Below are 8751 nucleotides of genomic sequence, written 5' to 3' on the forward strand. Positions count from 1 at the left end.
GGCATCATGGACACACCACAAATGGTTCTTATTTCTATGATTTTTTTCACTATAACATTATCTGTAACAAAAAGTTTAAAAAGTGTGAAAATAGCCTAGCTACCTAACAATAGCGATTAAATAATCAAAGCTTGCCATCCCACTCTAAGAACCACAACCATGACTGTCATGGTGAAGACAATGAAACCGCAGGGGACAATATCTCCATTGTAGAAATGACTGAAAGGGAAGCGTGGCAAATACTAGGTTTACAATACTTAAAAGTATAACAAACACAAGAGAACATGAAGAAATAGAAATAATCAAAATGGTGAGGATCATGGATATTTTGTCTGTTTCTTTTGAAAAAAAAATATGTTAGGTGATTTTAACAGTATTTACATAAACACAGTATCAAAAATCACACAATTATTTGACCTGAACAAAAGTAACTCCTTCCTAAGGCTGACTGGACTCATTTCCTGTGGCTGTTGTAATAAATGGCCACAAAACACGGTGGCTTAAAAAAACAGAAATCTAGGGGCACCTGGGTGGCTCAGTCGGTTAAGCGTCTGACTTCGGCTCAGGTCACGATCTCACGGTCTGTGAGTTCGAGCCCCGCGTCAGGCTCTGGGCTGATGGCTCAGAGCCTGGAGCCTGCTTCAGATTCTGTGTCTTCCTCTCTCTCTGCCCCTCCCCCGTTCATGCTCTGTCTCTCTCTGTCCCAAAAATAAATAAACGTTAAAAAAAAATTAAAAAAAAAAAAAACAAACAGAAATCTAGCTTATAGTTCTGGAGGCTAGAAGTCCTAAATCAGGACGTCAGCAGGGCCATGCTCCCTCCAGAGGCTCTGTGGGAGAATCCATTCCATGCCTCCCTCCCAGCTTCTGGTGACTGCTGACAATCCTTGGCGCTCTTTGGTCTGTGGCCATGTCCCTCCAATATCTGCCTCCATCTTCACATTGCTTTCTCCTCTGTGTCTGTGTGGTCTCCCTCTGACTCACTCTTACAAGGACACTTGGCATTGGCTATAGGGCCTGTCTGGGTAATTGAGAATGATCCTATCTTAAGATAACATAATTATATCTGCAACGACCCTTTTACCAAATAAGGTCACAGTCACAGCTTCCAGGGATTAGGATGTAGACATACCTTTTTGTGGGGGAGGAGGGGAGAGGGTACCATTCAACCCATTTAAGAGGATTCAGAAACTGGAGGAAGGGATATTCAGAAACTTGGAGGAAGGAAGCCAGCTGAAACATCAGAACAGATGGTGGGTATTGGAGGAAACGTCATGGAGGAAACACAAGACAACTTTTCACACAGAAATAACAAATAGAAATATTTGTTGGGTGAACAGAACGAATAGAAAGGAATTGAGGGTGAGCCATAACAGAAGTCTGATATTCTGGACTTGTCTCCCAGCCTCAGTAATAAAACCATGGACTCCACTGTCTGCTGTCTGTCCATTGTTGTGCTCAACTCCACTCCTCACTTCTTAACCCAGTGTTGCCTCTGGCTTGTGTCCTGTTTGATGAACATCTCAAATAGTCTGAAAATGAAAATGAAAATTGGGGATGTGTGTGTACTGAGAGACTGAATATATAAACAGACAATGGCCAGACCATAATGACAATGGAAGTCTGACCTACAACCCCAGCAGCAACAAGCTTGGTAAGGAAAACCACAAACCTCTACAGTAACCAGCCCAGAACAGTCAAGCTTGGTCAATGACAGTCATCTTTCCTATTCTTTGCCCCTACTTCCAACTCAGGTTAGCCAGAGAAAGCCAAAGACATCCCCAAGCCAATCACATGCAGATACCCTGCTTCCCTTCAATAGCCTCCAGGCAGAGCACGCTTGAAGGTCTCCTTTTTATTTTACCATAAAGCTTTCCTGCTCAGTGCCTGCCTTTGAATCTCTACCAAATGCAAATGATGGGGGCTGACTCCTTAGGTACAGTAAGCTCTAAAATGATAGCCTCTGTTCTCATTTGGGTCTTTGTTTATTTCTATTGGGAAGTCTCTCCATTCTGCTCAACTGAGTGCACTTAGGTTCCTACCCCTTGGTTATGAGCATTGCTTAGAATGTTTAACCACTAAACCAGTACAGTGCTTGGCACATAGTGGACGCTAAATAAATTAAGTTAATGAATAGCCCTCTAAGTTAAGGTGAACTGCATTGCTGCAACTCCACGTTTTTAGATTAAGTTTAAGAGAGTAAACTTATTTTACTTCATTTCAGGGAGATTCCAATGAACTCTCAGTTATTCTGAATTCTTTGAAAATGGAAATTTTTAGTTAATAGAACTTTCTGGTTGACTCAGTCAGAGAGTCTAAATGCCCTTGAATATGCTCCTCATTGAAAAGACCTTAATCCTTCTTAAAGATGCAGATGTCATGCTATCATTTCATAAATGGTGCTGTGAAAGTCTCAAGTGCCACACAGAATGGGCAGAAGTTGGATGGTGCTGGCTGTGGGGCTACACCCACGTTGGGGGCTATTGTTGAACTAACTCCCCAACTGGAGTTTGTTTTTTTATTATTTATTGCCAATGGAATGGAATGCAAACTGCTTTCATTCTCATTCCTTGATTCTTTTGGTTGTTCAGATTCTGGGTAAATAGGCTGTCAGGCTGTTACTGAGGACTAAGGTTGGAGGCAGCAGAGGTGAGAAAGGCAGAGGACCTGCAGGGAGGGGCCTCAGAAAAGGCTTCTGAGAGGCTGTTGTGCCCATGATATGCTGGAGCCACAGGACCCTCCACTTCTATTAACTATGCAAGGTGGTAGGCACCATTTCCAAAGCATAGAGAAGACAATTTCTCTGAAAACAGCAAAAAGTTTTCTGACTCTTTTTAAAAAATATTCAAAACATCCTTTTCAAGCTCTGTTTAGCTCTGTTTATAGCTGTGTTTAGAGTGCAGGGCCTTTGGTTGGTCACTATATATTCTGAGTCTTGAATACAATTCTGACTTTCACATCAGCAGGAATTCTGACATGAGAATTTATTTACCATAAAATCCAGAGAATGTTCTTGTCTCCATCTCTCCTTACTTTCCCTCCCCTTCTCCCTCTTCCCATTGTCCCACATGTGTACTAAAATTCTCTTCATTTCCCTGGCATGCTTCTGCCTGTTCTTGTCAGTCTTTGCACATGCTATTCCCACCACCTGGCACACCCTCTTCTTTCAGTCCACCCCATGAACCAAACAATTCTTTAAGACTAAACAGAAAAGAGGGGGTTCTGGGAAGATGCAGCAGTAAGAAGCATGAGGAATCTGTCTCCCCACTGAGACAACAATTGCACTGGAAGAATCTGTCTGATGTAACTATTTTGGAACTCTGGCTCTGTTCAAGGCTTGCAGATTCCAGGGGAAGACTTGGACAGTAAATTGTAGTGCATTTTAATCAATTTTAGCTCTTAGCACAGTAGCAGCTGCCCACCCCAACCACCCCCCCCCCCCCATCTCCAGCCACATGGCAGGCAGCTGTGCCTGTGTTTCTGGAGGAGAGTGCACACAACTTGCAAGAGCCAAGGCATGCAAAAAGTGTCCTGTCCCCCAAATATCTGTGCTCTGACACTGACTGCTGCTTCTTATCACAGAAGGTGCAAAGAGGTGGCTGCCATTGCTGTTACACTTCCCCCCACTGTTGCAAGTCCCTCCCCCTCCAGCTGAAGTGATTTGCTGGGAATTTTATGCGTTGCTGCCCACCCCCCTTCATTTTCCTCTTCTTTCCCTTTTGGGAGACAGACATTAATGACCGGCTTGTTCAAAAACAACTGAAAAAAACAACTTTCAAGGGAAATTAGACAATGCATGCTCAGACCCAGAAAAGACCTGAGAAGGTGTGAAGCTTATGCCTCTAGCTGAACCTCACCACAAAGGCAGCCTACAACAATCAAAACAACAAACACAGTAAATAAAAACAATAACAAAACCCAGCACACCCTGGGGGAGGAGAATCTGATTTCCAGAGTTACCAGATTATTAGATTCAATTGTCCAGTTTTCAGCAACAACAACAACAAAATCATAAGACACACAAAGAAACAGGAAGGTATGGCCCTCAAAGGGAAAAAAATAAATCAACAGAAGTGAGCCTGAAAAAGACCTAACGGCAGGTGTGCTGGACAAAGACTTTAAAGCACCCATCATAAAGATGTTCAAAGAACTAAAGGAAGATGTGAAGAAAGTCAAGAAGATGATGTATGAAGTGAAAATGGCAGTAAGGAGAAAGAAAACTTAAAAATCAAGAAGAAATTCTGAAGCTGAAAAAAGCAGTAACAAATGAAAAAAATCACTAGAGGAATTCAAAGTCAGATTAGAGCTGGCAGAAGAAAGAATAAGTGAACTTGAAGCTAGGGCAAAAGAAAGTTCTTCCTATGAATATGTCCTGGCCCTGGGATAAGAGGACAATGGATGGCATGGCCTATGTGGGCAATACAGGGCTGGACACATTCCCTGAAATTTTTCCCAAAGTGACCCTGTTGGAGTGTGAAAATAACAGAGAGAGAGAGAGAGAGAGGGAGAATGTCTCTATTGCAGAGGGACTACCCATGTCAGGAATGAGGCTGTTTTCTTAGAGTACTGTGATGGCTAATTTAATGCATCAATTTGGCTGGGCCATGGTGCCCAGATATTTGATCAAACATTATCCTGGATGTTTCTGTGAGGGTGTTTTTGCATGAGATTAACATTTAAATTGGTGGACTTTGGGTAAAGCAGATAGCTCTCCATAACGTGAGCGAACTTCATCTAATAAGCTGAAGGCCTAGATAGAACAAAAACTGATCTCCCCTGAAAAAGAAAGAATTCTATCAGCAGATGGCCTTTGGACTTGAACTGTGATTCTTGCCTGGGTCTCTGGCTGCTGGCCTACCCTGTAGATCTTTGGACTTGCACCTCCATAATCATATGAGTCAGTTCCTTAAAACAAATCTATCTCTCTGTCTCTCTCTCCCCTTCCCTTCATACACCCCCCCAACCCAACCCCTACACACACATATATATACATATTGGTTCTGTTTCTCTGTAGAACCCTGACCAATACAAGTACCTTCCAGGCTAAGAAGTCAAGATAGGAACCAATCAGCCACAGCAGAATGTCAGAAGTACCATTTGAATAAATATTTGTTGACCCTTGTGCAAACATGGTAAACTATCCAAGCAGGAAGCCAGTTCAGGATGCAGCAGAATGCCATCCCCAACTCCTTCCACGAACCCCTCACCCCATGCAAATCCATTTAGCGACCGATCCTTTCTTTTTCCTGCATTTCATCTCTCCTCCTGCTACCACCCTAATCCGAGCCATCCAGACAAATCCCCTGCCTGTTACACAGGGCCCTTGACATCCTAAACACTGCTGGCTTCCAGCTTTGATCCCTGCCGGTCCCAATGTTTTCTCCCCACGCCAGCTGGCAGATCTCCTCACCACTGCTCATGTGGTTCATGCTCTTTTATGCCTCTGTGTTTTTCAGTCACCTCACACATTTCTGATGAGGACTGCCCTTGTGTACGACCCTGTGCTAAGAGCTGACCACGCAGTTGTAGGCCTCAGGCACTCTAGTCTGGGGGAGAGACGGGCCTGGGAGCATGTAGGTGCAACCTCAGCACGCACAAAACACACAGGCTACAGATGGAGGCAAAGCAGCACGGAGTACGGGCACTTCACAGAAGGCAGGGACATCATAGTGTCACCCACACTTCCCTCTGCTGCCTGTGCCTCTTGCCCAGGGAACTTGTTCCACGGCTCCGTATCAGTTAGTATCATCTCTGCTCAGAAGAGCCTGCTGTGGCCTCACTGCTCTCTCCAGGGACCATCCACTCTTTCTCTCCTGGGCTCCCTAACATTTCGTATTTACCACCTTCCTCACTTCCCACGTTGAGTACTCATACTCAACTGCTCGTCGAGCTTACTCTGCTGAGACGCTGCTGGCCCAGCAACCACCCTGTGCAGCAGGTACTGGCGTATTGCCCTCCACTCACAGGGGTTACATTCCTTGCTCAGTGGCTCGTGGTTCGGGAGCTTAATCATTTGAGGCCCCAGGGCTGAGCACCCTTTCTGGGACACGGTAGGTAGTTAGTAAATGTTTGTTAAACGGAACTACAGTACGTCTTTCCAAGTGCATGGCTTTGCAAGCTGAACGGAACGGAATAAAGTAAACTAGATGTATGTTTCAGGAAAGACTTCAAAAGCAGAGTCGGTTTGTTGTTGTTCTTTTCTGCCATCACTGACATTTCTCACTGGCTGGGGGAGGCCCAGGAGAGAGAAACCAGATCGCCCCCTCATTGGTTCAGGTCACCGCACCTTGCCACCACCAGCCAAAACGGTGTGGAATTCTGCAGCTTCGGGAACCGCCCTGGCAAGAAACACTCCCTGGCACCAGGTTCCTCCCCCTTCTGTGTGCCAGCTGGGGTCTCTCCTGGCTGGAGCTGGCCCCGCTGAATGCCAGACATCTGCAGACAGGATTTGCAAACAACTGGCTCAAGGTTCTGAACTTTTGTGATCTCATCCAAATGCCTGACTGTGGGGGGCAGGCTTGTTTTCCTAGGCTACCAGCTCCAGAGGGATGGGGGTGGGGGTGGGGGTGGGGGTGGAAATTACATTAGACTTAGGCCCAGAGGCCTGGGGTTAGTTCTCAGCCCTGCCACTTTACAGCTAAATGATGCTGAACCTCAGTTTCCTTCACCATAAAGTGGAAATGATGACTGTTCCTACCTCACAGGGTTGTTATGAGAAGTAAGACGATACATGTGGGACATGATTTTGACTGTTTTTTGCTGTAACGTGCAAGGGATCGTCAGTAATTCAAAGAAGCCAGAGTTCCTCAAGCCACAGTCTCAGGGCGACGTACCCACCGCGGCGAGCACGCCCTTAACAGCAAATGCCAAGATGTCTAGACAACCCAGTCGGTTTATCTGAGTTCATTACTGAGATCCGCATAACAGAGAAACTGCTTGTTGAGTTGATTGGACCAGATTTAGTTATTTATAGAGGCGCCTTGGAACTGGACCAGGATCTGGAGGCAGAAATACTGGAAATGAATCCTAGATCCCCAATTTCTGTTTGTGTAATTGTGAGCATGGTTTTTCAGCTCTAAAATTGGGACTATAATCTCTACTTTGCATGCGCCCTGTGACCCAGCAAGTCCGCCCTTTATTTCCCATGGAAGTGCTCTTACAGGAGATACAGAAGGGGATGTCTAGGAGGATATTCATCGTGACGGTGTCTGTGGTAGCAGACAGAAGAGGTACCGAAGGTTTTCCCTGCCAGAGGGATGGACAAGTAAGTTGTGGGGCCAGCAACTGTGCGGTTTAGACAGCAGGTGAGGCAGTGGACTAGACACACATACAGCAACGTGACTCTTCAAAACAGTGTTGGGAAAAAATGTAAGAGGCGGAACATATGTATCACAATACCATGGAGAGAAATACAAAACACAAGCATGCACAAAACAAGAGGACATATTTCACAAGAATACCTGCGTATGTATAGAGATATCAAAGACGTGAGACTAGATGCCTATGAGAGGAGATGAAGAGGGGTGGCGATTAGTGAAGGGGGTTAGGGGATCAAACCAGAAAAGAGCATCGCACAGACCAATGACAACAACGGGCTACTCACCGAGAGGCACGATCAACTCAGCTTCTGCATCAGAAATTAAAAAGAAATCCCTCCCTCTTAAAAACTGAGAACAAACTGAGGGTTGATGGGGGGTGGGAGGGAGGGGAGGGTGGGTGACGGGCATTGAGGAGGGCACCTTTTGGGATGAGCACTAGGTGTTGTATGGAAACCAATTTGACAATAAACTTCATATATTGAAAAAAAAAAAAAAGAAAGAAATCCCTACCAGCGCGCCTGGGTGGATCAGTCAGTGAAGCGTCCAGCTTCGCCTCAGGTCATGATCTCACGGTTCACGAGTTAGAGCTCCTCATCAGGCGCTGTGCTGACAGCTTGGAGCCTGCTTTGGATTCTGTGTCTCCCTCGCTCTCTGCCCCTCCCCCACTCGTGCTCTGTCTCTCTTAAAAATAAATAAACATGAAAAAATTAATTAAAAAAAAAAGAAAAGAAACCTCTACCTCGAAGTGTTGTCAGAATTATAATGTCCACATAGGTCCCTGGCTCGGTACTTGACCTATGGGAGATGTCCAGCCACTGCTGCTGTTTTTATTATGCACTCATTGAACACCTAATATACCATGTATCTACTTCGTGCTGGGTGCCGTGCAAGGAACTATGGAAGAGACAAAGACTGGGTGTCTCTCAGGCACTGGAGAGATCATGCTGTCAGACCCCCCTCACTTTCCAGAATAAGGCTACAAAAAGTGACTTGCCCAAGGTCACACAGCAAATTAGTGACTAAGTTAAGGGCAACTGTCCAGGTCTCCAGGGCTCTTTCTAGAGCTTCATCAAAGCCAGGACCTCTGAATCCTAGACCAATCCTAGAGGCTTGTATTGCTTGTTCTATCACCCCGACAATCCTCCCTGAGGCTCCTCTTTTGTTTATATACCCAGGGGTGTGTGTGTGTGTGTGTGTGTGTGTGTGTGAGAGAGAGAGAGAGAGAGAGAGAGAGAGAGAGAGAGAGAGAGAAAAGTAAATTAATAAACTCTTTTAAAAATGCAGTTTGAGGGGTGTCTGGATGGCTTAATCGGTTGAACATCTGACTCTTGATTTCGGCTCAGGTCATAATCTCATGGTTTGTGGGATCAAGCCCTGCATTGGAATCTGTGTTAAGCATGGAGCCTGCTTAAGAATCTCTTTCCCTCTGCCCC

The 8751-nt window shown here is 45.4% G+C and overlaps 1 protein-coding gene across 3 annotated transcripts in view; it reads right to left on the reverse strand.

The window, feature by feature from the left end:
* Positions 1-7850, reverse strand: part of SLC1A7 (solute carrier family 1 member 7) — a 77974-nt gene extending 70124 nt beyond the window's left edge. Inside the window, exon 1 of one of the 3 annotated variants that reach the window (XM_086717019.1) lies at positions 7829-7850. The gene's annotated coding sequence lies outside the window, so the exon portion shown is untranslated. Of the gene's footprint in view, positions 1-7602; positions 7638-7828 lie in introns of those variants that run through there. The other 2 variants (XM_086717021.1, XM_086717020.1) reach the window with 2 other exon arrangements.
* Between the last annotated feature and the right edge of the window lie 901 nt (positions 7851-8751).

The sequence above is a fragment of the Puma concolor genome, chromosome C1 (assembly GCF_028749965.1).
Source record: "Puma concolor isolate L17-30 chromosome C1, mPumCon1.1.hap2, whole genome shotgun sequence".
Taxonomy (NCBI): domain Eukaryota; kingdom Metazoa; phylum Chordata; class Mammalia; order Carnivora; family Felidae; genus Puma; species Puma concolor.